Genomic DNA, 27,823 nt, shown 5'->3' on the forward strand with positions numbered 1-27,823 from the left:
CCTCCAAGAAAAGGTATAAAACACTTTCTACTAGAAAGACAGATGATAATGCGGAGGGGGAAAAATCAATGTGTGGTATAGAAGTAGCAAGAGGTGCAGTGTTTTTTTTATCGTGAAGTATTTTAAGAAAGCCATTTAGTGTGACTAATCTGTTTTCCCTTTCAAAGGTAGTTCATTTCAGTATAGCCTAATTAGGAAGGAATAAATAAGGCACCCGAGGTCAAGATTGGACCTGCTTTGTTAACTTATAAAAATTCAAGAAAGCAGTAATATCTAAGAGCTCATACATTCATATCTGAGATCTGATACATTCGGAATGAGCTATGAGCTGATGTGGGGCTGTATATTTTTAACAAAAGCTGAAATGACATTTTTAAAAAATTTTATTTTATTGAAGTATAGTTGATTTACAATGTTGTGTTAATTTCTGCTATACAGCAAAGTGATTCAGTTATACATATATGAACATCCTTTTTCATATTCTTTTCCATTATGGTTTATCACAGGATATTGAATACAGTTCCCTGTGTTATACAGTAGGGCCTTGTTGTTTATCCATCCTCTATACAATAGTTTGCATCTGCTAACCCCAAGCTCCCAATCCATCCCACTCCCTCCCCGCTCCTCCTTGGCAACCACAAGTCTGTTCACTATGTCTGTGAGTCTGTTTCTGTTTTGTAAATAAGTTCGTTTGTGTCATACTTTAGATTCCACATATAAGTGATATCATATGGTATTTGTCTTTCTTTTCCTGACTTTGCTTAGTATGATAATCTCTAGGTCCATCCATATTGCTGAAAATGGCATTTCATTCTTTTTTATGACTAAGTAGTAAGGAATAACATTTCTAATCATGTCACCAACTCAAATTTTCTCAGTGCAAAAACAACATTAACATGCTTTGAAGACGTACAGTGTCTTGAGGAAGTGGTAGAGTAAAAGCCAGCTGCTGCCTGTGTCATGCTGCTCTGTCAGATTCACAAGCTCAGTTTCTCCCTTCCTCTCCTCCTTCACCCCATTCCCCTGGCAATGGCCTTCCTTCTGCACTTCAAACATGCTAAGTTAGTCCCCATCTCAGAACTACCTGCAGTTTTCCTACCAAGATTTTCCCATGGCTGCCTCCTTCTCATCGTTCAGTTTTGTTTGTTTTTTAAAATAAATTTATTTATTTTTGGCTGCGTTGGGTCTTCGTTGCTGCGCGTGGGCTTCTCCCTAGTTGCGGAGAGCAGGGGCTACTCTTGGTTGCGATGCATGGGCTTCTCATTGCGGTGACTTCTCTTGTTGCGGGGCGCAGGCTCTAGGCGCGTGGGCTCAGTAGTTGTGGGTCGTGGGCTCAGTAGTTGTGGCTCACAGGCTCTAGAGCGCAGGCTCAGTAGTTGTGGCACATGGGTTTAGCTGCTCCGCAGCATGTGGGATCTTCCCGGACCAGGGCTCGAAGCTGTGTCGCCTGCATTGGCAGGCAGATTCTTAACCACTACGCCACCAGGGAAGCCCCATCATTCAGTTTTTAAACGGTATCCTCTCCTCAGGGAGGGATAGCAGATGCTGTTGGGAGCCCTGCCCATAGGCTCTTCACAGGCTGTGCATTCATCCCCCAGATGCTGTGGGTATTGGCTGCTCATGACTCAGGCCTTTGTCCTTTTATGGGGAATTGCTCTTGGCCGGCAGGAGCCTCCTCACCTGGCAGTTGTCCCGGAGATAATGGTGGTCAGTTACCTCCCCCACCCAGGGGAGGGCGGTGGACAAAGGCTAAGTGATGAAATGATGTAGCAGCCTCCTCACCTCTGGGTGGCACAACTTCTGTGGTGCAATTCACGATTCAGGGCTTCCCATGGGATCAGGCTGAGACTAGACTCTTCCTAAAGCCATATCTTTGCTGAACTTCATCCCCTGCTGTCCCCTACTTTTTTCACCTAATAGGTTTCTCTTTAAGATCATTTAAGCAGGAATTCCTATCTTAGGTTCTGTTCACAAGAAAGACAGCTGGTGAGAGAAGTGGTCCTAGGAAGCCAACTGGATCTAGATTTGGCGTTGGATAACTCATCCACTAGATGGCAATGAGAACCCTGTCGTTGGTAGTGAGTGAACTATTGTTAGTGCTTGACTTGCTATAGGGGTGCAGTTGCTAAGATTTCCACCTGCAGAGAACTAGGACAAAATATAGGTAGAAGAAGCTGCATTAAATTGTGCAATGGCTCTGGTATTTAACATGTTTCAGGAAAACAGGGGAAAGCTTGGTACACAGGAATGCTTGGACTATTTTTGCCACTTCTTGGGAGTCTGTAGTTATTTCAAAACAAAAAGTTAAAAATGAAAACCAACAAACAGCAATAATGTAAAAATAATATTATATCCTAGGTGGAATGGTAAACATTACTACCATCATTAAGGACTTCAGGGATACAGAAACAATGGTTCCCATATACCCCCATTTGATTCAATAGCTTGACCTCTTCAAAAACCAAATTAATTGTGGCAGATGACATGGACTACCTGAAACTCAACCAAATAACCCCAACTGATGCCACTTCATTGAATGTGGTACCTTTATTAGAATAGATTAACATAGACTTTGGTATGTGGTGTAAAGCCCTAACTGACATCTATATCCTTTTCTATACCCATCAGAAAGGTGAATCAGTAAAAGTTAGCATTCACAAGGAATGGTTAATAGTATATACAGTCACAACTTTGCCTTAGGGCTACTTTAACTCTCCTACTCTCTGTCATAATGTAGTCCAAAGGGATCTGGATCATGTGGACATTCCACAGAATTTTATATTGGTCAACTATATTGATAGCATGATGTTAAGTGAACCTGATAAGAAGGAAATGGCAAGTGCTCTGGGATGCTGAAGTACACTTCAGAAGGTGGAAAAAAAATCCTAAAAAAAATAAAGGAGACTACCACATTGGCAAGGTTTCTAAGGGCACAGTGTTCTGGTACATCCTAGGACATCTCCTCTCTGGTAAAGGACAAGTCACTGCACCTTGTGACTCCTGCCACCAAGAGAAAAGCACAGAGCATGGTAGGCATTTTGGAGACAGTATTTATGACATTTGGGAACACTGCTCCAAGCTATTTAGTGGGTGATGAGGAAGTTTACCAGTTTAAGTGGGACTCAGAGTAGAAAAGGGCTCTGTAGTGGATCTAGGTTATGGTATAAGAAACACTGCCTCTTGGGCCATATGACCCCAAAGATTCTAGGGTACTCGATGTATCTCTGGTAGATAAAGATGCTGTGTGAAATACTTGGGAAGCCCAAATATGAGAATTGCAGGGCAGATCTCTAGGGTTCTTGGGCAAGGCCTTGTTACTTGTAGGAGAGAACTATACACCATTCACAAAACAGCTTCTGACACACTATTGGGACCTGGAAGAGACTATCTGATTACGAGACATCAAATGACTACAAAACTAGAGTTGCTCGCCACAAGCTGGGTTTGGTCAGACCTACCAAGTCATAAGATTGGGTACACCAGCAACATCCATCATAAGCTGGAAACAGTATATCTGAAACTGGGCTCAAGCAGATCCCCAAAGCATAATAAAGCTGTGCAAGCAAGTAGATCAGAACAACTACTACTTTCATTACTCTTACATAAACACTTTTCCTTCAGCTCATAGCTGTAGCCTCTTAAAGTTTTCCTAGGACCAGCTGATAGAGGAGGAAAAATCTTCTTCTTGGTATATGAATACACATTGAAAATAGACTACTAGTACGCTACAGCCCACTCGTGCTGAAAGACGGTGGTGGAGGAAAATTATCTCAGTGGGTAGCGTTTCAGATGGTTCTCCTGGTTATCTACTTTGTGTGGAGAGAAAACGGGCCCCCAGAAAAGTTATTCACAGATTCATGGGCACTAGCAAATGGCCTGGCTGGTCAGTCAGTGGCTGGGGAAGAGCAAGACTGGAAAATCATAGAGCAAGTGTGGAGAGAACTTGTGAGTGGATCAGTGGGAGTGAGCAAGAAGCCCTGGTTAATGTCCACCAGGGAGTGTCGGCTGCAGGTGAGGCACTAGCCAACCAAGGCACAGGAAGAGTCACCCAGCAGACGTCAGCCAGCTTCTATCCTCAGCCCCACCAGTCCTTTCACAGTTGGCTTACGAACAGAACAGGCATCGATGTGGGTTATACATGAGTTCACCAGCACGGGCTCTTGCTCCACAAAGCTGATCTAGCTACTGCTGCTGCTGCTTATCCAACCACCAGTAACGAAGAGCAATGCCGAGTCCCCCAGACAGCCCAACCTCTTGAGAAAGCCAGCAAGCTATATCAGACACCCTGCATGCTGGGAAAGAACAATTCATGGTGGTATTATCATACCCTGAGGACCACCTGCAACAGTCAGAGTTGTAATTTGTTCCAGTAACCCTTCTCTTATAAATACCAGAAATTGCACCAACCAGAATGTTGGAGGACCTGCGACCAGATGGAGTGACATTACCATGAAAAACAAGTGGCTCTGAGTGGTACAAAGTGTAGACTGTAGCAGATGCAGCTGGTGCCTTCCTAAATCCCCCCCTTACAGTCTGGTGTGCCAGTGTTGGCTGCTAATGGCTCACACCTGCGCTCTGCCCCAGGGGCTTGCATTTGGCTGAAGGGAGGTGCCTAAGTCAGAGATGACTCTTCCTTCCACAGTGTACAGAGACATCTGTCCAGCCATGACTGCATTTCCCAGCTTCTCTTGCAACTAGATGGGGACATGTGAATAGTTCTCACTGAGAACTATTGAGGTGAATTCTCTCAAGGCCAAGATTGAGAAGCTTTCTCCATTTGTTCTTTCCCCTTCCTCCTCCTGCATGCAAAGGGCATGAAAACCCTGGCAAGAGGAGGCCACAAGATAAAAGGAGCCTGGGTTCCTGAGTCACCATGTGGAAGCTGCCACCAGTCAGGAACACATGTATTGTTAAATGACTGTGGGTTCTTTTGTTACAGCAGCTGCATTACTCTTCTACCTGTGAACTCTAACGGGATTCCTGACATACTATGAAGTGGGACTGGATGCTTCTGAAGGCCCCTTCTGATACAGATTCTCTGATACGTTTCTTCTGAAATTTATGAATTATTGTACTTGAAGGTTATGTTGTTAAATAGTATCATTTAATTATCCTACAGTAAACATAGTAAAGTTTAAAACCACTGAGTCAGAAGAACTGGATTCCAGCTCTGGCTCCTCTACCAGCCTGTTTTAGAGTCTGGAAAATATAACCTTACCTCTCTGAGCCTCAGTTTCATCAACTGTAAAATGCAAATAAAATGCAATGTGAATGAGGACAATGTGACCTCTAAGGTCCTTTCCAGCTCTTGTAGTCCTTGCTTCTCTGTATAGTATTAAAATAAATCTCTTCAAAGAATGTACAGCAACAGCTCTTTATAGCCTGGGAGAAGTGGGAGCACAGAACTTTAGTGCATTATATATTGCACTAAACTTAACCTATAATAAACCCTTTAATCACAGTTATCTTTTATTATTGGACTTCAAAATTTGGAGGTGAGTCAAAGACACTGGGTTCTTTGCTTTTGGCTCTAGGTATAGTCAAATTGTCTCGAACAGCTCAAATACTCCATTCAATTGAGGCAGTAATTGGGGATGATTTGTATCAGAAGTAGGAAATAGGGCCAAGTGAGTCCAGTGGGAAATGGCTGTTTGGCAATGCCAAAGAAACACTCCAGGGCACTGGGCCATGACCATGTCAGTGACACATAGCCCACACTGACAATGAATCCAACAGTAAACCGTAAGCTGATTGAAGTTTTGTTTCCTTTATAAACAAATAGGCGTGGCTGTGTTCCAATAAAACATTGTTTACTGGTTTCGGTTATTATTATTTTTTAATTAACAAACATAAAGAAGTCATTTAGAACAGGGGTCCCCAAGCCCCTGGGGGCGGACCGGTACCAGTCCGCAGCCTGTTAGGCACTGGGCTGCATGCACAGCAGGAGGTGAGCGGCAGGCGAGCAAGCAAAGCTTCATCTGCCGCTCCCCATCCCTCTCCATCACTGGCATTACCGCCTGAACCATCTGCCCCCCAACCCCCATCCGTGGAAAAATTGTCTTCCACGAAACTGGTCCCTGGTGCCAAAAAGGTTGGGGACCACTGATTTATTTATTTATTTTAATGTTTAAAAAATTTATTTATTTTACTTTTGGCTGCGTTGGGTCTTCGTTGCTGCGCGTGGGCTTTCTCTAGTTGCAGAGAGCGGGGGCTACCCTTCATTGCAGTGTGCAGGCTTCTCATTGCAGTGGCTTCTCTTGTTGCAGAACACAGGCTCTAAGCACACGGGTTTCAGTAGTTGTGGCTCACGGGCTCTAGAGCGCAGACTCAGTAGTTGCGGCACACAGGCTTAGTTGCTCCATGGCATGTGGGATCTTCCCGGACCAGGGCTCGAACCCGTGTCCCCTGCATTGGCGGGTGGATTCTTAACCACTGCTCCACCAGGGAAGTCCCGGGACCACTGATTTAGAAGGCACAAAATTATTAAAGAAAAAGTTCTGGAAGCTACTACAGATAAATCTGTTTCCTTAGTAAATATCAAGTCTTCTGACATTCTGTGTCTCTGAACCACATAGTTTTGTTTTGTTTTGTTTTGTTTGTACTGGACAGAGCATTTAACTAATCTCTTGGTGTTTGCATAAGGAACCTGGGCCAACTGTAGATAAGGAAGGGACTGGAAAATATCTGGGGCTTTCTCTGACCTTTTTCTGGGCTGCCTTGCGTCTTACCCACTGTAGAATATGCGGATTTCCTCACAGGTGAGGATGATGAGCAATTCTCAGAGGTTAAAAGAGCTGCTGCATTTAATCTAGGTTGTTGGATTATATCTCCCTGAATGGCCATGCACATTTTTGTCAACTTCTAGGGGTAAGATGCAGCTCCAGCAGTGATATCTGGTAAAACACCTCAAGGGACAGAAAAGGCAGATGATCTCCTCAGCCACTTCACCAAGCATCTGGCTCTGTTCAGCTCCGCCACAAGCCTGGCTCCCAGTGTTGGGCTGTCCTTGCACTTCTAATATTAGTGTAAAGAGGATGGCTATTTCCTTAAGCACTGAGAGCTAAGGCATTGCTGGCTTTCACGGCTGAGGATCCGTGGACAAGTCTGATGTCTCCTTACATACAAATACATCAGACCACGAGAGGACATATTGAAGGATCCATAAGGTGTCTCGGACATGCTGTAAGGACCACCCAGACTTAAAATCTGAGCACCGTCAGTCCCCACCTCGTGACCGCCTTTTACCTTCTAGAGCTAATCATTTGCCAATTTATGTTTATTCAACATACACAAGGTTTTTCATTCCTTTCTAGGGCTACTCTCACTTACTTCAGGCCCTCTCACTGACACTGTAATATTAAATTCTAAACTGCATTTCCAGCCCCAATACATCTTAGACATGCTAGCAGACTAAGCATTTAAAACCCGATTCCCATCGTGTTAATTTCTGCTCAATCTTTCTCAGTGGTTTCCTGTTGTATATATAATTATGGGTAACCTCAGCCCGGCATCTCTTAAAATTAAGCTCAAATTTGCATTTTCCAGCCTTAATTTCCTAGTACCTATTTCACACATCCAACTCTAACGTAATGACCTGGAAAAGCTGAAACTTTCTTACATAGGCACCGTTTTTCATATCACGCCTCAGTTCTCCTTTGAAACTTTTTCCATGTGAGTGGGAGCTGGTTTTGTTTTCCTTCACAACCTCCACTACTCCGAGTGCAGAGCCATTTACATAGCTAGTTTTCAGTACACTTTTGTGGAACTGGATTAGAAAATGAAGTTCTTCAGGTACAATCCAAGATCCATTCTCTCATAGTTATGTGTCAGGTATTGTTCTAGGGATAGGGATAAAAAAACTGAACACAACAATGGGAGTAAATTTATGCACTCATGAAGCTCAAATGGGGGAAGCAGGGGTAGGAAATGAAGACATTAAAAAAATAAATAAGCAACATGCTTAAAATGTCATATGAAATGTGAGCTATAGAGAAAAGTGGAGTTGGGAGGGCGATGGGAAGTACCAGAAGTGGCTGGGTTGAGGGGAGAAATTTTAAATGATGGTGATCACAGAGGGTCTTTCTGAGAAAGTGACATTTGAACAAAATACTTAAAGGGTAGGAACTCGTGGCTACTGAGGGAAAAAAGCATTCTAAAGATAGACACAAGACAGGCAGAGGCCCTGAGGCAGGAACTTTTGGTGTTCTAGTAATAGATAGCAAGGAGAGCGGAGTGAGCCCAGAAGCGTGTGGTAGATGAGGGTGAGGGTCTCAGTGGACCGTAAGTTATTATGAAGACTTTGACTTTTACCCTAAGTCAAATGCAGAGACTTTGCTGGGCACTGAGCAGAGGAGTTCCCTGATCTAAAGTGATAGGCCAGGGTAGAAGCAGAAAAACCACTTAGGAGCATCTATGATAAGCTAAGATGGTGGCTTGGACTAGGGTGGTGGTGAAGGGTTTGAAAGGAGGTCAGATTCTAGAGGTATTTTTAAAATAGAGCTGATAAGAACTGCTGATGGTTTGAATATGGGATGTGAGAGAAAGAGAGAACCAAGGATAATTCCAACATTATCCCTGAGTAAGTAGAAGGAAGTTGGCATTATCGATATGGGATAAACTATGAAAGGAACAAATTTTAGAGTAGGATGGAGGGCAGATCAAGATTTTTCTTAGTTTATCAGTGATAATTTAAGGTAGTTCTGGTCTTATCCAAAGTTTTAATTAGAATATTCCTTTCTAGCACACCCTGAATTTTATCTCAAAACCTTTTTTTCCTAGTACTCTTATAACACAAATTCCAAAAACCATAGATGACTGACAAATTAAATTACGTTTTAAAAGTTAGTATGGGGCTTCCCTGGTGGCGCAGTGGTTGAGAGTCTGCCTGCCGATGCAGGGGACACGGGTTCGTGTCCCGGTCCGGGAAGATCCCACATGTCGCAGAGCGGCTGGGCCCGTGAGCCATGGCCGTTGAGGCTGCGCGTCCGGAGCCTGTGCTCCGCAATGGGAGAGGCCACAACAGTGAGAGGCCCGCGTACTGCAAAAAAAAAAAAAAAAGTTAGTATGGCAAAAACTACCAAAAGCAAAGTCTACATAAAAATGACAAACCATGAAACAATATTTGTAGCTCATATTATAATCCTAGGTTTCCTAATATATAAAGAACTCCTACAAGTATATAAGAAACAGCAATAACAACCCCAAAGGAAAAATGGACAATGGATATGAACAGATAGTTCATGGGAAAAAAATGCCTTTTAAGCATAAGACACTCAATGTCACTCATTTAAAGCTATAATTAGATAACTTCTTCCCTATAAGATTGATAAAGATCAAAAAGGTTAATAACTCAAGATATTGGTTAGTGTATAAGGAAATAAGCGTTCTCATATATCAGCTTCTATGGAGGACAATTTGGCAACATCTGTCAATTTTTTAAATGCATATACTCCGACTAAGCAATCTGACTTCTAGCTAGGCATGATAGAGGTGTAGTCACATATTTCTGAAAATATACACACACGAGGTTATGAATTACAACATGGTATGTCATTTAAAAAGATTCAACACAACTTACATATACAATAATAATAGAGTAATGGTTAAATAAACTGTGATATATCCATTGTAAACATCCATTAAAAATAATAAGGCAGCTTTGCAAAACATATTATTAAGAGATAAATATACAATTAAAAGAAAAGAGCAAAGTGAAGAATGGTTTGTGTAGTAAGCTACCATAGGTTTTCAAAAATACGAGCGGGACAGAATGTACACACGTATGTTTATAACGGCATGGAATATCTCTGCACGTATATATGGCAAACTGATAAATATGATTGCTCCTGGAAAGCAACTGGGGGGCTGGACAATAAAGGTGGGAAGAAAGTTACTTTTTTAACCAGCTGTTTTAGATCAAGTTTTTTGGAAACAGACATAGACAACAATGAGCAGAGAAGGTTTATTGGGGAGTGAGCTCAAGAGTTACACCAGCAAGGGAGACATTGACCCACAATGCAGTTGCAGCGGGGATATCTGCCCGTCCTACAGTCTTGTGGTGAACTCTGGAGCCGGATGGTCCTTACTCATTGTCCCAAACCGAAGCAAGGAAACAAGGACTTTGCACCCCTGCCTCAGCCAGTCGTTGGCCTAGGGCTGCCCTCTGGGAGGGATGGAGTCTTGGGAGAGCAGCTCCCAGCAGCTTGTGCCAGTTCCCACCAATATTGCCAGCAGCAGAACCATGGGTTCCTGAGCCTTGACGACAGGATTGGGGTAAAGTATATTTGAATTTCTTCCAAAATAACTAGATAGAATAGCTTGGGTGGGGCAAGCAAGGAGCCAGTACTCTACTCTGAAATTATAGGAGGCTAGCACTGCAAGTGCCCCACTGAAACTGTCTTTGGAGGCTGGCAGCACTCTTTTTATTTTTTATTTATTTATTTTTATTTTATTTTTTTAATTTTTTGCGGTACGCAGGCCTCTCACTGTTGTGGCCTCTCCCGTTGCGGAGCACAGGCTCCGGACGCGCAGGCTCGGCGGCCGTGGCTCACGGGCCCAGCCGCTCTGCGGCATGTGGGATCTTCCTGGACTGGGACACAAACCCGTGTCCCCTGCATCGGCAGGTGGACTCTCAACCACTGCGCCACCAGGGAAGCCCGGCAGCACTCTTTTTAAATTGATGACTCTGACATCTGTTTGACCTCCTAATCCTCCCATCTCATCCAAGAGGGTCCTTATGTTCCTTTAGTGCATGCATCCTCCTTCAGGTGACAGCGGAGGAAAGAGAAATAAGCAAAGTAATCGTGACTTGAGAAAGTAATTTACAACTCTATTTTAAATGAAAAATGCCATATTTTATCTCCCTGTCTAATTTTAGACAGAGATTCTTAGCTACATCTAATTTGAAACCATTACATTTTAATAGGTTTCGCATCGGACTTCCCTGGTGGTCCAGTGGTTAAGATTCCACACTTCCCATGCAAAGGGGCACAGGTTCGATCCCTGGTCGGGGAACTAAGATCCTACATGCCCTGTGGCACGGCCAGAAAATTAAAAGTAGGTTTGGCATCCTTATCTTTTTCTTGTGCCTCTTTATTATGAAATTAAAATATTCATATATTACCTAAGTTTGTCAAAAAAAAAAAAAAAGAGATTGAAAGAGACTTAAGAGATAAAATCAGTGGAACTTATTTCAATCTTTAGGGGCATAAAAAAAAGACCAGTGCAAATGAATAGTTTTGAGACAATCAGGGCAAGTTGTACATGGACTGGATATTAGATTATACCAAGAAATTATTGACAATTGGATATAGTTTTAAGAGTCTTTATTACCAATTCATGTTGAATTATTTGTGAGTGAAATAATGTCTGGGATTTGTTTTAAATACTGCAGCTAAAAAGAGGGGCAGAAAGGTGATGGGATAGATGAAAACATATTGGTAAAACATTAGTAATTGTTGAAACCAAGCATGGGCACCTGGGGTTTAATGTGCTACACTTTTTACTTTTGTTTTTTTTTTTTTTTTTTTTTTTGCGGTACGCGGGCCTCTCACCGCCGCGGCCTCTCCCGCCTCGGAGCACAGGCTCCGGACGCGCAGGCCCAGCGGCCATGGCTCACGGGCCCAGCCGCTCCGCGGCACGCGGGATCCCCCCGGACCGGGGCACGAACCCGCGCCCCCTGCACCGGCATGCGGACTCCCAACCACTGCGCCACCAGGGAAGCCCTTTACTTTTGTTTTATTTGATGATTTCCATAATGAAAATGACAAAAATTCATGTATCTAAATACACATATGAACTGTGTCATCTCCCTAAACTGTATCATTTAAAAAAAGAAAACCAACACCTATAAAAATGATAATTCTCCTTTGGTTTGACGTAATTGGTGGGATCATCAGGCCTTTAATTGTTCACACATCACTGGCTGTATTAGGCTATAACCTGACATTCCACCATTGTAATTTCCTGCACACAAGCATTACATAGATGACAGTCTAGTCTAATGATTGTAGCTGTGAAAAACAAGACAAAAGATAGGTTAGTGTTTCCCAGTACTTGTCAGAGTGAAGCCATATCATATGCTTTTTATTCTATGGCAGAGTCCCATGTACTGACATATAAACTTGTCCCACTGAATTAATTTATTAATTAATTTGGGCGAGTTTCAGCTGCAGGAATGTGTGCCTATTCTCTACTGGTCTGTATCTGCCATGAACAAAACAAAACATTGCTTGAAGCTCCTTGCTAAATTATTTCTAACAATAATTATGTTCAGATATTAAGTCCTCTGTGGTTTCTGACTTCAGGTCAGTTATACTATTAAATGGTGCTTCTCAAACTGTTTGTCTTTTGGAACCCTTCACATTCTTAAAAATTATTTTTAAATTTTATTTTAAAATTTATTTTATTTTTTAGTTTATTATTATATATATATTTTGGCTGCATTTGGTCTTTGTTGCTGCACGCGGGCTTTTCCCTAGTTGCTGCAAGTGGGGGCTATTCTTCGTTGTGGTGCAGGCTTCTCACTGCAGTGGCTTCTCTTATTGCAGAGCATGGGCTCTAGGCACACGGGCTTCAGTAGTTGTGACTCATAGGCTCAGTAGTTGTGGCTCGCGGGCTCTAGAGTGCAGGCTCAGTAGTTGTGGCACATGGGCTTAGTTGCTCCGCGGCAGGTGGGATCTTCCCAGACCAGGGATCGAACCTGTGTCTCCTGCATTGGCAGGCGGATTCTTAACCACTGCGCCACCAGGAAAGTCCCTTAAAAATGATTGAGAACCTGAAAAGAGTTTTTGTTTATGTGGATTTTATCTATTGATATTTACTATGTTAGACATTGGAACCAAAATGAAAAATTAATTAAATAATAATAAACTCATATGTTAACATAATGTTTTTAAGAAAAATAACTATTTTTCTTAAATATGAGATAGGGACCAAATCTGCACATCTTGTTAATGTCTTGTTTAATTGAAGGCAGCTGGAGTCTCATTACTTCTGCATTGACACTGTTACCATATCTCCTAACACGCAGCCTTCAGAAAACTCCATGGTACACTAGTGCAAAAATGAGAAGGAAAAAGTCAAAGAACGTCTTATAATTATGCAAATAGATTTGACTTCCTACATCCTCCCCAAAAGGTCTTAGGGAGCCTCAGGTGGCCCAGGATCCCACTTTGAGAACGGCTGCCAGATAATGTGTGTGTATTTGGGAAAGCTTGCCCACATGTGAAAGTGAGAGAGTGGACCCACCTGACTCAGAAGCATGGAGACGCAGCGACCTCAGGCGACTGGCCAGTACTACAACCCACAAAGTTTACAACTACCACAGAAAGGGTTCCTCAGAAACTGATCTAAAGAGAAAAATTTTACCCTTGCCATCTTAGTCTGTTCAGGCTGCTCTAACAGAATTCCATTGATTGGGTTAGTTAGAAACAAGAGAAATTTATTTCCCACAGTTCTGGAGGCTGAGAAGACCAAGATCAAGACACCAGCAGATTTGGTATCTGGTGAGAGCCTGCTTCCTGTTTCACATCAGAAGTCTTTTCCCTGTGTCCTCACACTGAGAAAGGGGTAGGGAGCTCTCTGGGGTGTCTTTTATAAAGGCACTAATCTCACTCATGAGGGCTCCCCCACAAGGCCTAATCACCTCCCCAAAACTGCCCCCCCTCACCCGGCCAAATACCTTCCACATTGGTTAATTCACATTTAGCACATCCATTGGGGCTGGGGGACACAAACATTCAGTCTATAGACCTTACCTAAAAAAATATTCTACCTGAAGTTTTAAAAGGTTTTAAAACAGAGATTTAATGTGCTCTCATGACACAGAGTCTTTTGGAAATTTAAACAATATTTAATAGTAAAGTTTTTGTTTAAGACTCCATTTATGACTTTTTTTTTTTTTTTTTTTTTGCGGTACGCGGGCCTCTCACTGTTGTGGCCTCTTCCGTTGTGGAGCACAGGCTCCGGACGCGCAGGCTCAGCGGCCACGGCTCACGGGCCCAGCCGCTCCGCGGCATGTGGGATCTTCCCGGACCGGGGCACGAACCCGTGTCCCCTGCATCAGCAGGCGGACTCTCAACCACTGCGCCACCAGGGAAGCCCCCATTTATGACTTTTATTGTCATATATTTTATTTGTCCAATATCTAAAACTTTTATTTTCCCAGGTAATGCTTGGCATAGTTTGTGGTATTAATCTTTCCAATGCATTATTTTTTCTGCACTTCTTATTATGGGATGGTATTTGTTTCCATTCAGTAAGACATGTTTAAACAAGCAGCTTTGGTCAACATTCCACTACTAATGCATTATATTTTTTAAGTAACTTTTATTTATTTATTTCTAATTATAAAAGTAAAACATACTCATTGAAAAAAATTTAGAAAAAGAAAAAAAAACAGAAAAATATAAAGTGCAAAATAAAGATCACATATAATCCCAGCTTCCAGAGACAACTACTGACAATATTTTGTGTTCTAGTCCTCCAGATTTTATTCTATACGTCACATCAATTTGTCATCACAGTACATAGATAGATGTCTGAAAATCAGATGTAGCAAACAATTAAAATGTGGCCCATTTGCTTTAATGTTTGGCGTAAATTGAACAATGATGGTGACAGACTGCAAAAATACAGGGTTTTCGTTTATACTAAAAGAGCATCTTGTGAATCTAGGCACTTAGTCCCGCTGCGGAGCACAGGCTCCGGACATGCAGGCTCAGCGGCCATGGCTCACGGGCCCAGCCGCTACCGCGGCATGTGGTATCCTTCCAGACCAGGGCACGAACCCGTGTCCCCTGCATTGGCAGGCGGACTCTCAACCACTGCGCCACCAGGGAAGCCCCTGAATCTAGGCACTTAGTGCCAGAATATATTTTTCGTAATTTACTAAGGCTAGGAAGAGTTCATTTATTGATGTTACTAATCTATCTAGATTTTGGTCTCAAGATCATATTCTTCCTTATGGACAGATAAGCCAGAGTTTAACAATTTGTTGGCAAGACTGTAATTTTGTAAATTATGGGGCCTGATAGAACATCACATGATTTTACACAGATGCTTCAGTAAAAGAAGCATCTGATGAGACCTTCCAAATTAACCAAATATGTTCTTGTATGTCTCACTGTTGTTTAGCTTACCACGTTAATTACCCTTTTCATATATTTACTCTGAGGTGTTCATCCAGTTATTTTCTGAACAGATGGTCCCCAGAAGTTACCTCATTCAGAATAGGGTAATTAAGCATGAAAATTATGATACGAAGTATAGTCCCGTTTTCCACAGAAAATGCTACAAAATCCTGCAGACGGGGTGGATTTAAACAAAGCATCTTCAGGTGTTGTGCTTAGAACAGAGAGTGAAAAAGGCCCATACTTGGGTAAAACAGGTTACAAGAAGAATAGAAGCTGTTGTTCAGGTATTTCCAGTTAGTAAGGGAAGAACTTTCAGAGCTCACTGGCTATCCAACTCCCTGAGGTTTTTTTTTTTTTTTTTTTTTTTTTGTGGTACACGGGCCTCTCACTGTCGTGGCCTCTCCCGTTGCGGAGCACAGGCTCCGGACGCGCAGGCTCAGCGGCCATGGCTCACGGGCCCAGCCGCTCCATGACATGTGGGATCTTCCCGGACTGGGGCACGAACCCGTGTCCCCTGCATCGGCAGGCGGACTCTCAACCACTGCGCCACCAGGGAAGCCCCTCCCTGAGGTTTTTAGTGGTAAATCCCAAGTGAATATGTCAGGTTTTTCTGGGGCTTGATCCTTCTGCATGAAACTTTTGAATTACAGGACAGTTATCAAGTATTTTTTGCTTTGGTATATTAAATGTCTGGTTTTAATTCAGACATTTGGAAATTATATGAAATCTTCAAGATGTAAAGTTTATAGTCCAGTCTAGTGGATGATCTATACAGTGATGGTTAACAGGTCTAAACCCCTATCCTAAAGTGTGTTTTGGAAATTTGTGGGGCTATTTTTATCCCTCACAATGATTGGAGGATGCAACACTAGCATTTAAAGAGTGGGGACCAGGAATGCTAAACCACCTGCAGCGTGGAAGTATCTCCCACAACAAAGAATTATCCTTGTTTTGCGCAACTGTCCAGTGTCCCACCAGACTAAACCCACTACAAATATAAATCAATGGTAATTTGGTAGATTTTAATAATGAAGAGCTTGTTGCTGTTATTGTTGCTACTTTTACAAGAAGTTACAAAAAAGACCCTGTAATTTAGGAGAAGTTGGTGTGAAGAAGGAAACATGAACGGATGAAAGACATAGTCTTTGAATAATTTACCAACTCTGATCTTCCTTTCTACATGATGCATGATTCTAGTTCTAAAAAGAATTGACAGTAAATAAACTGGAAAGGGAGCTACTAGTACTGATTTCCATTTTTAAAGACATTTTGAAAACTTGGTAGGCATCTCAATGTGTCGCTTGTAGTAGTGTTGAAATTATGTAATGGCATGAAAAGCTGTGTAGCAAATCTGTAGATTTAAAAGTCTGATAGCCCTGGTGGGGTGTGACTATTAATACCATTTGTGGGAGTAACCAACCTCCTCATTTTCTCCACTAAGATTGTATGTTGTGTTGGCACATGATCCTTAAATTTCCTTCTCTGATCATCTACAAATATAGACCACATTTGTTCCCCTGCTCTTTCATTTTCCGCTTTTCTTTTATGGAATATCTTCTGATCCTCTTCCTTCTCTTAAATGCAGTCCTATCGATTACAAGGAGTTGCAAGGATCTGACTATTTCATGTCTTTCAGTGCTTCACCACTACTCAAAAGTACGGTCCAAGGACAAGCAGCATCAGCCTCACCTGGGAGCTTCTGGAATTGCAGAATCTCAGGTCCTTCCAGAACTACTGAATCAGGATCTGTGTTTTTTTTTTACAAGATCTCCAGGGCAATCGTATGCATGACTAAAGTTTGAGAAGCACTGTGAGAGTGTAGCCACGCCCATTGTTTCACTTATTGAAATAGAGAAAAATTGCATAATATTTTATTATAAATTATGTTACAGGCTGAATTGTGTCCCCTTAAAATTCCCCCTCAGAATGTGACTGTATTTGGAGACAGAGCCTTTACAGAGGTGATTAATTTAGAATGAGGCCCTTAGCATGGGACTTAATTCAATCTGGGTGAGATCAAAACAGTATGGTACTGGCATAAAAACAGACACATTGATCAGTGGAGCGGAAAGAAGGCCTAGAAGTAAACTCACGCATATATGGTAAATTAATTTATGACAAAAGAGCCAAGAATATACAAAGGGGAAAGGATAGTTTCTTTAATAAATAGTGTTGGGAAAACTGGACAGCTATATGCAAAAGATGAAACTGTACCCCTATCTTACACCATACACAAAAATCAACTCAAGGTGGATTAAAGACTTGAACATAAGACTTGAAACTATAAAACTCCTAGAAGCAAACACGGGGGTAAGTTCCTTGACACTGGTTTATATTGCACCTTTCTCTTCTACTGGTTTAGAAAATACACATGCAATTTATTCTTCTCATTGGTAATTCCTAAAATTTAAATATATTATTTGACAAAGTAAAAAACTGATGATTTTGTTCTCTCCTTGAACAATCAAGAATTTCAGTGTACTTTAACTTTGAGAGCACCACTCTCACCTTTACTTCTTTTGGTTGCCTAGTATTTTAGTATGTGGCTCTTGATCTAAGAGTTACATGAGAGAATTTGTTTTCTCTATTTTTGTGTAGAAGGGCCTTTATTTTGTGATAATGTTAGTAAGTCTAGTTTTACTATATTGTGATTAGGGAATGTGGCCTGTATTATTACTGTTCAAAATTTGTTCAGGTTTTTTTGTGGACCAATGTATGGTCAATTTTCAATGGACACTTGAAAATGAAGTGTATTATCTATCTTAAGGAAACACAGTATACCATGTTTTGTTGAATCTAGTCACAATTTCTTTCTTTTACGTTTTAAAATCCCTGCATGAGATTCATCTTTCCATTTTGGCACCTTATAATTACTTTTGGCCAGATGGCATTTATAATGCAGTTCTTATTGCTGGCACTGGCATAAACTTGGTCACCGCTATTTACATCATTGACACTTCAACTGAGTTATGTTTACATTGCTGGATCTATACATGTTGGGTTTAATTACCATTGAAAATGTGGTTGAAAAGATTACAGTGTATTTTGGCATTGAAACTAAAAGTTATTGGGTACACAGAAAAGTTTGGAAAGGTATAAATTTGATATTAGTAAAGCAAATATTATTGATGGAAGTATTACTATAATTCCACATTTTCTTGCAAAAAACAACCAAAGACTATACAGAACCTTAAAACAATAAAGGACAATAACTATGAGTAGATGAATCTGTGGGGCATTTTGTTCCTGAGGCAAGCACGAGAGGAAACCTATTGCACACCAAGTAAATCAACTGAATTTAGGAGAAATTGCCAAATCTGTCAAAATAGATGAAATAAGTTTCATAACAAGCAGAGAACAGTGAGACTTCATGCATTTTGCAGGCCATAGGCATGTGTCATAGTTTAACTGATAGCATTTATTTTCTTGGTGCTCTATTAAAAAATGACATGTTTTACAGTTGACTGCATCTTACATTCAGTGAAATGTGATATATTGACCAGCTCTACCTTATCATGTTGCTTATGTTGTCTATATCCTCACATCATTTTAAAAATGTCTGTGATCTGCCTTGGACCAAGAGATGCAAATGAAAGTCTCCGAATATAAGTGTTATCTATTTCCCCTTGTTATACCCTGTAATTTCTGCTCTTTGAATATTGCTACCATGCTTTAATTGCATGTATATCACAACTGTTATATCATCATTATCATTTAAATCTTCTAAGTTCATATTATAAGTAGCCCTACCTGGTCTCACTTTATGGTTTTTTGGTATGAATTTCTATTGCCTGATATTAAGATCGCAAATCCTGCTTTCTTTTTATTTGCATTTGCCTAGTTTAGTTTTGCTCATCCTCTTATTTTCAACCTTGTGAAACACTTTGTTCTAGGTGTGTTTCTTTTATATACTATAAAGTTTGGGTTCTTGCCTTGTGCTCTAGTCTGAAAGTCTGCATATTTCTAAAAGATAAATAAGCACATTTTAAAAAATTTGACATATTTGCCTTTTTTCTGTTTTTTTAATAAGCTTTAAATTCTTTCATGATGTAATCTGTTTTCTTTGCTTTTTTGATAATCTGATATTTGGAGAAGTTCATGGCTTTGTGGCCTTTATAATTTAAAATTGTTACTCAAGAAAATATATGCTTTTGCAAATAATGTATCTGATAAAGGAATTGTATCCAGAATATATTAAAGACTCTTACAAAGCAATAATAAAAGACAAAAACTCAATTTTAAAATGGACGAAGTATTTGAACAGATATTTCCCCAAAGAAGATAAACACATGAAAAGATGCTCAGTATCATTAGTATTAGGGAAATGCAAATCAAATCCACAGAGATACTACTTTATATTCCCTATGTTATGGACCGAATGTTTGTACCCTACCAAAATTCATGTTTAAGCTCTAACCCCCATGTGTCTAAATGTGGAAATAGAGCCTGTGGATGTGGAACCAGGGGTATGGAGGAACGGCGGATACAAAGGGCTGACTATAAGGTACATGCAGATTTTTGACTGGGAGGGGTGGCGCTGCACCCCCTAACACCTGCATTGTTCAAAGGTCAATTGTACTATTCAGAGAAAATTAAGGAAATGGGGAAAAAAGGTAATGAATAAAGCTAGGGTAGTGGAATGGAGGTGGGGCAGGGAGGAATGCTATACAGGAAATGGAGAACATTCATTCATTCATTGTATATCATCTAGCTCAGCTGTGAATAGTGTTTACATAGTCATTATAATGAAATTCTGATTATTTATATAAGCAATCTTACAGTATAACTCTGGAGACAAGGGGGATGAGAAATTGTATGTGTGTGTGTGTGTGTCTGTGAGAGAGAGAGAGATACAGAGATAGATATACAGAGACAGAACTAGAAGTCATGTCAATCCCTTATCTCCCCATGGTGTGAAATCAATAGATAATGCCTAAAATTGGGAATTCAAGAACTATAAACACATTATTTAGAGACACAGAGGTTAACTGTCAAAAGAATGCGCAAAAATAGTTAAAAAACATTACTCTGGGAAATGGGAAACAGAAGTGGGATGTTGCAGGGATGACACGTTGTGGGGTGGGGAATAGCTGGGATTTTAAAAATAATAAACCTTATAAAAATATTTGACTCTACACTGTATACATATAACTTTTTGTAAAATAAGAATGTATGGGGACTTCCCTGGTGGCGCAGTGGTTAAGAATCTACCTGCCCATGCAGGGGATATGGGTTCGAGCCCTGGTCTGGGAAGATCTCACATGCTGTGGAGCAACTAAGTCTGGGTGGTACAACTACTGGGCCTGCGCTCTAGAGCCTGCGAGCCACGACTACTGGAGCCCAAGTGCCACAATTACTGAAGCCCGCGCACCTAGAGCCCGTGCTCCACAACAAGAGAACCCACCGCAATGAGAAGCCCATGCATGGTAACAAAGAGTAGGCCCTGCTCGCAGAAACTAGAGAAAGCCCGCGGTGCAGCAACGAAGACCCAACACAGCCAAAAAAAAAAAAAGAATGTACAGTCAACTGTGTTGAATGTCACCAAAAACAAACAAACACACACACACAGATTCACTAACAGGAATTAAAAAAATAGATATTAATAACACTTGCCAACATTAATTTTCCTAAGAATTGCATATGTTTTGTTATCTTTTTTCCTAAGAATTGCATATGTTTTGTTATCTTCTTTTTTATGTGCTTTCCCTCATTTTATTTCTGTATAGAACCTAGAGGAACTACCCATATAAATATTTTTAGTTCATTATGAATTACAGGTTATCCATTGCCATTCTCTCTAAAATCATTTGGTTGTAGGAAACTTCAAAGGATAAATAATGTGTAATCTCCATCCCTTCCCACCCAAGGGGCTCTCACTGAAATTCTTCACCTGTACCTTGAGGGCCTCTCCCATCAGCTATATGTGAGTCATTCTTGCTTCGGGGCATGGGTTCCATTATTGGCATGTTAAAGTTATAAAGCCACTGGTTGAGGTGAAGACTGAAAAAATTCAGATACACATTTACAGTTCCCTACCCACCTCTCCCCACCCACCCCTTCTGACCTTCTGACCAAGTTAAGATTCCACTGGAGGAAAGAAGAGAAAGAGGGGAGAGACCACACAGGAAGAGGTGGGTGGAGAAAGGCATCAGTGTTCAGCCTGAACAAGGGGGCCCAGTGTCAGTGGCCGGTCAGCTCCCAGAGGCCATCCAGTCTCTAGACACGTGAGGATGGTTCATTGCTCTGCTGTGTTGCCATGTTAATTATCCTCGTCTTGTCACTCTCCTTTCCCTCTCTGACACCCAGAGCAGTCAGCATGCCACACACTGCTTGTCTGTCAGCAATGACCAGCCTCTTTCCCAACAGAGGCTTTGCCACCTCCCACCCCACGGGCTCCATGCATTCAGCTGGCCTTTCTGTGGCCATAATTGACAGCCCTCATCTAAGCAAGACTGGACCAGATACAAGGCAGGAGCCCTCTCCAACTGAGTGGGGTGTTGGGGAAACACTCCCCATTGCATCCCTAACTGGGGTTGGGACATCTGGAGGGGGCAGAACTTAAGGACAGGGAAGGATGGAGGGGGTCTGCATTTACCTCTCAGCTCACATTTCAAAGACCACCAGCTAACTTTGCAAACTCTACCTCCAGAGATGCCACCCAGGACCCTGCTCTCCAGGTAAGGTGGGGAGGAATGGCCAGTGCTGGATATACCCTGTCGATCTGCATGTCAGTGAGTAAAACAGTTGTCTTCTTGTAGGGTGGCTAATTTAACATCAATAGTTTTGTCTATTATTCAGTAATTTTAAAAGAAATTTTCAAATGAAACTCTTTGCCTTTCTCTACTTTGAGCAAAATGAAATATTTCAAGTATAAAAACACCAAAGTTGGCCCCCCAAATTCTGTAATCTTCCCTTTATGGCATTACATGTTGGATAAGGTTATGATTAGCTTGAGGCCAAATGTGATTTAAAATACCAAAGAATGATGAAATATGAAGTAATTTGTTTTGAACTAATAAACTAGTTTCAGCTGAATTAGTAGTAAGATTTTTTTTTTTTTAATGACCCAAATAGGCTTTTAAAAAACCTAGAAACTCGCATACTTGTTAGAACTTGACAAATTCCACTTCCTATGCTAGACAGATATGCAAGCACTGGCAATTCTGAGCACCGTAATCTCAGCACTGACACTTTGCTCGTGTAACATTGATTTCTGAGGTTTTAAACACTTATCGAAGCTAAACTTAAAAGGGCAACAATTTAGTGCTTTGAAAAATCCAATAAGGTTTCTTACACATTGCTGACTCTTACTTTAATTTTAATCTTTTTCAATCCCTTAAAGACTAAAAGCTGGGGGCCTCCCTGGTGGTGCAGTGGCTAAGAATCTGCCTCCCAATGCAGGAGACACGGGTTTGAGCCCTGGTCTGGGAAGATCGTACAAGCTGTGAAGCAATGAAGCCCGTGTGCCACAGCTACTGAGCCTGCACTCTAGAGCCCACGAGCCACAACTACTGAGCCCACGTGCCACAACTACTGAAGACTGTATGTCCAGAGCCGGTGCTCCACAACAAGAGAAGCCACCACAAAGAGAAGCCCATGCATCACAATGAAGAGTAGTCCCCGCTCTCTGCAACTAGAGAAAGCCCGTGCACAGCAACGAAGACCCAACACAGCCAAAAGTAACTAACTAACTAAATAAATAAATAAAAAAACCCTAAAAGCTGAACTATAATTTTATATTTTGAGTTAGACTTTGTAATCAGAAAAGTAGCTATTTCCCTAACAGGATCTCAAATATTAGTCTTTAAGCTTAATACAAACATTCTACTATATTCTCCTAAGAATCTATTGTTCTCAGAACTGAAATAGTAAAGATATTTCTAAATTGAATCTAAATTGGGGATTTTCCCGGTGGTCCAGTGGGTAAGACTCCATGCTCCCAATTCAGGGGGCCTGGGTTCAATCCCTGGCTGGGGAACTAGATCCCACATGCATGCCACAACTAAAGATCCTGCATGCTGCAACGAAGATCCCATGTGCTGAAACTAAGACCTGGTGCAGCCCAAACAAATAATAAATGAATACATAAATAAATATATTTTTAAAAATAAATTGAACCTAAATTTTATGTGAAAACCAAAAAATGGCTATAACTCTTATGCTGTTTCCACATTTGCACAGCAAGGCGTAATAATTGCTAAAACATTAGAGAAACTGCCATTCTCCCTGTCTTTTTAAAAGGTACTTAATCATTCTTTTGCGAAAGGATACAACTCGTGACTGAAAACGTTAGATTGTTTTGAATCTGGAGACACAGATTTAATAATATTGGATGGACTATTTCCTCTGTTGCTAGAACTTACCCCTAAGGGCATTTGAGTCTCACAAGAGTACAGCAGCTGCCTTGAGCAAAGCAAAGCAAAAGCAGGGTTTAGCAGTAGCTCATGTGAAAATGATTTAGGGAATGCAGGCAGCATTTATATCAGTATACACCCATTTTGAGGTTTCCACCAAAAAAGCGACTATGATCTTGGTCTGCATTAAGAGAAAAGCAGTGGTGACAGTTGCTCTCTCTCTACCCCAGAAACATGACATTCAGTTCTGGATGTTGCGTCTCATAAGGAAAAGAAACAACTGCAAAGTTCTCAGAGAAATCAGGAGCACAAAGGGCCCTGACACATGTCACACAAAGAACAGTTGCACAAACAACCTTAGCGTGTTTAGCCTTGAAAAGTGATGTATCAGGCTGACTGCCTTTAAATTTTTGACAGGTGTTTTGTGGGGGATAGATTAGATAAGTCTAACCCTTACTGCCTCAGGTTGTAGAACCAAAGAGTGAACATTACACGGAGACCAATTCAGGCTTAATCTTCAAAATACTATTTTATTAATGTTTCCAAACATAGAATGAGGTGCTTCAGAAAAGAGTGAATCCCAGTCTTGAGCTCTGTTGAAATAGGTTGGACAACTCCTGGCAAGAAGAGTTAAATACTGGGTGTATCGTTAATAAGCCAATCTTTAAAGTCATCTCCAAAGTCCAAAGTGTAGATTCCAGGACCTCAGCACAACAGTATAAATGCCCAGTTCTCTTCAAAATGTAACTGAGGGGGCTTCCCTGATGGCACAGTGTTTAGGAATCCGCCTGCCAATGCAGGGGACATGGGTTTGATCCCTGCTCTGGGAAGATCCCACATCCCGTGAAGCAATGAAGCCCATGCGTCACAACTACTGAGCCTGCGCTCTAGAGCCCGAGCCACGACTACTGAGGCCTGTGCTCCTAGAGCCCATGGCCGTCAACAAGAGAAGCCATTGCAATGAGAAGCCCATGCACCACAACAAAGAGTAGCCCCCGCTCACCACTAGAGAAAGCCCCACGCAGCAACGAAGACCCAACGCAGCCAAAAAATAAATAAATAAAAATGGAACTGAGATTACATATGATGATTTGAGGGTGCAAGCAATGTTTCCCACTTGCATATATCCTCAGATTATCAGCAAGGTCAATTTCTTTTTTTTTTAAAATTTTTATTGGAGTATAGTTGATTTACAGTGTTGTGTTAGTTTCAGGTGTACAACTATAAGCTCAATTTCTATCCCTCGGCCCCCATGCCCCCAACCCCATTATGTTTGGGAGCCTCTCAAAGTGCTGTTACCAAAACGAGTTTGTTTTGCCTGGCGCCCAGCAAGCCAAATGCTGCGACACCAAAGTTTGAAGCAAATAGAGGGTTTATTCACAAGGCAGCCAAACAAGGAGAAGGGAAAACAAGTCTCAGATCTGCCTCTCCAAAGCCAAGGGGCTGGGGTACTTATGGGACAAAAAATACAGCAGCAGGGTGGTCTGAGGCAAAAGCAGAGGAGTATAGCAAAAGGTGATTGGGAAAAGGTGTGTAATCGTCGTTCTGAACAGGGGTAATTCATCTCCAGGTCTCTGCATGTTAAAAATGGAGGCACTTAGCACGCTTTGAGGGTGGAGTTTTGGCCCTCTGATGTCAAAAGGTCACTGAGCGGACACCTGCGCATGCTCAGTGCTAAGGGGCAGTCCTAGCCCCTTACCCAGCTCAGCTGGAACTAGACACAGCTGACTCCAAATTCCTGGAAAACAACTCGGGCAAACATCTTTAGGCTATGTGCTGCTTGGAGGACACGCAAGTCTTAAAATGACCTTGATTAGTGAAGGCAGGTGAAACGGACTTGATGCAGGGTTTCAGTGCTTCTTCATTTCACGGGGCAGTCCTCCTTGCTCATGTATCACTGCTGGAGTCAAAACTCAGATGCCCACTCTCCACTCCCCTCTTGTGAGCCTTGGAGACTTCCACATCTGAAGACAGTTGCTCTAGAGTAGAAGGAGCCTCCATGATGCTATTGCCGTAGCCAGAGGAAAGTGGTATCCCAGCTGAAACCTAGGTAATCAAAGAGCTCTCTACTTACATCTGTTGCCATCACATGCCATTGCTAATCATGTCCAAAGCAACATGGTTGAAACTGTGGCTCACTAACACAGACCCTTCTCACACTCTTGGCAGTTCTGCAAGGTGTGTTTTTTTTTTTTTGCGGTATGCGGGCCTCTCACTGTTGCGGCCTCTCCCGTTGCGGAGCAACAGGCTCCGGACGCGCAGGCTCAGCGGCCATGGCTCACGGGCGCAGCTGCTCCGTGGCTTGTGGGATCTTCCCGGACCAGGGCACGAACCCGTGTCCTCTGCATCGGCAGGCGGACTCTCAACCACTGCGCCACCAGGGAAGCCCTCTGCAAGGTGTTTTAAAGAGAGAAGAGGGAGGCTTCCCTGGTGGCGCAGTGGTTAAGAATCCGCCTGCATGTGTAGGAGACACGGGTTCAAGCCCTGGTCTGGGAAGATACCACATGACACAGAGCAACTAAGCCTGTGACCCACAACTATTGAGCCACAACTCCTGAAGCCCATGCACCTAGAGCCCGTGCTCCACAACAAGAGAAGCCACCGCCAGGAAAAGCCCGCACACCACAATGAAGAGTAGCCCCAGCTCGCCGCAACTAGAGAAAGCCCATGCACAGCAACGAAGACCCAGTGCAGCCAAAAATAAGTTCATTAATTAATTAAAAACAAAACAAAAACCCCAAATGTTTCTCGAGAAGATTCGCTGTGCTGAGAATCCTAAGATTCCCAGGTACAACCTGGGAATACTTGAACAGAAGGCTCTCTGCTAAAAACTTACATTAGTAATTTAGGGAGTCATTTTCTACATTATCTAGTTATTTCCTTTTTCTTACTAACATCTTTTGGACTGTACTTCTTCCTTAGACTTATCTTTAGTATACCTGTACTCAGATATCCTTGTACCCATAACAAGACTGCTGAACTCACAGGGGAAACAAAGCTTAAGATAGATCATCTTTGAAAAGCTTTTTTGGATTTGATCCAGTACTTGAACCAGACCTCTCCCGATAGGTCCCTCCCTGTCCCAATTCCCCCTTCAAGTGTGCTCTGTGTACCCTGGAATTCCCTGGCCAAATTGCCTCAAGAAGCTCATTTTCTGAGACCTGACTGACTCGGCCCCATCTTTGGTCCATTCTCCCAAGAACGGGCCACACCACTGGTGTGCTTGCTCTTAGCCCGGAGGGGTGGGCAAGCATGTGGACAGAGCTTGGACATGAGGATGACACGTTCCCACAAGTGCATACAACCCCCTATGGCCAGAATAGAGCTGGGAGGAGGGAGGGAAAGTAGATGGGCCATGCAGGGCCCAGAGCTGGGGCTGGACTGGCTCTTCCTCTTTCTCCAAGCTGGGGAGATGAGGAAAAGGAGGAGGAAGATGGAGAAAAGAGGAGTAGGGGCAAAAGGAGAAGAAAGAGAAAGTACTTTCCTACTTAAAAGACAGGCTACTTGTTGTCTATTGGGGCCAGGTCTATTGTCTATTCTCTTGTCTATTTTCTTCCCTTTACACACACAAGTCTTTGTTTTCAGCCCTGGTTATTTTCTTAGGCCAAATCCCCAGAAGTAAACTGCTGAGACAAGGGTAAGAACATTTTTTAAGCCTTTTAAGATATAAGATATATTATCAAGTTCTCCCGCTGCGGCTCCTGTGACCTGGTATGTGGTACTCTCTCCTAGACTTGATTCAGGCCTTCTACTGGCCACTCAGCTTGCCTTGCCCGTGCCCTGTTCACAAGACTTTCGTGAGATAAAAGCTGTTCCCTGACACCTTCTCCCTAAAACAATCTAGAGACTCCTGTGGTCGATGAGCATAGAGATCACCTTGCCGTATTGCTGGCCTTAATGGGATTGTTTTCTGATGTTTTACCATTAAATAGAATGTTGACTTTTGGTTTGAGATATACACTTTTTTTTTTTTCCTGCGGTACGCGGGCCTCTCACTGTTGTGGCCTCTCTCGTTGAGGAGCACAGGCTCCGGAGGCGCAGGCTCAGTGGCCATGGCTGATGGGCCCAGCCGCTCCACGGCGTGTGGGATCTTCCCGGACCGGGGCACGAACCCGTGTCCCCTGCATCAGCAGGTGGACTCTCAACCACTGCGCCACCAGGAAAGCCCGAGGTATACACTTTTTAAGTCAGGTCAAGAAGATATTCATCTTGGACTAGTCAAAATTCTTGGTTTCAAAATCCCAAATAGAATCTGGGTAACTTATGGGAAGAAAATTTTGGAAGCCTATTTGACAGCCCATGGAATCTCTGGGACAGCTGAAGTTCCAAACTTGG

The sequence above is a fragment of the Phocoena phocoena genome, chromosome 3 (genome assembly GCF_963924675.1).
Source record: "Phocoena phocoena chromosome 3, mPhoPho1.1, whole genome shotgun sequence".
NCBI lineage: Eukaryota > Metazoa > Chordata > Mammalia > Artiodactyla > Phocoenidae > Phocoena > Phocoena phocoena.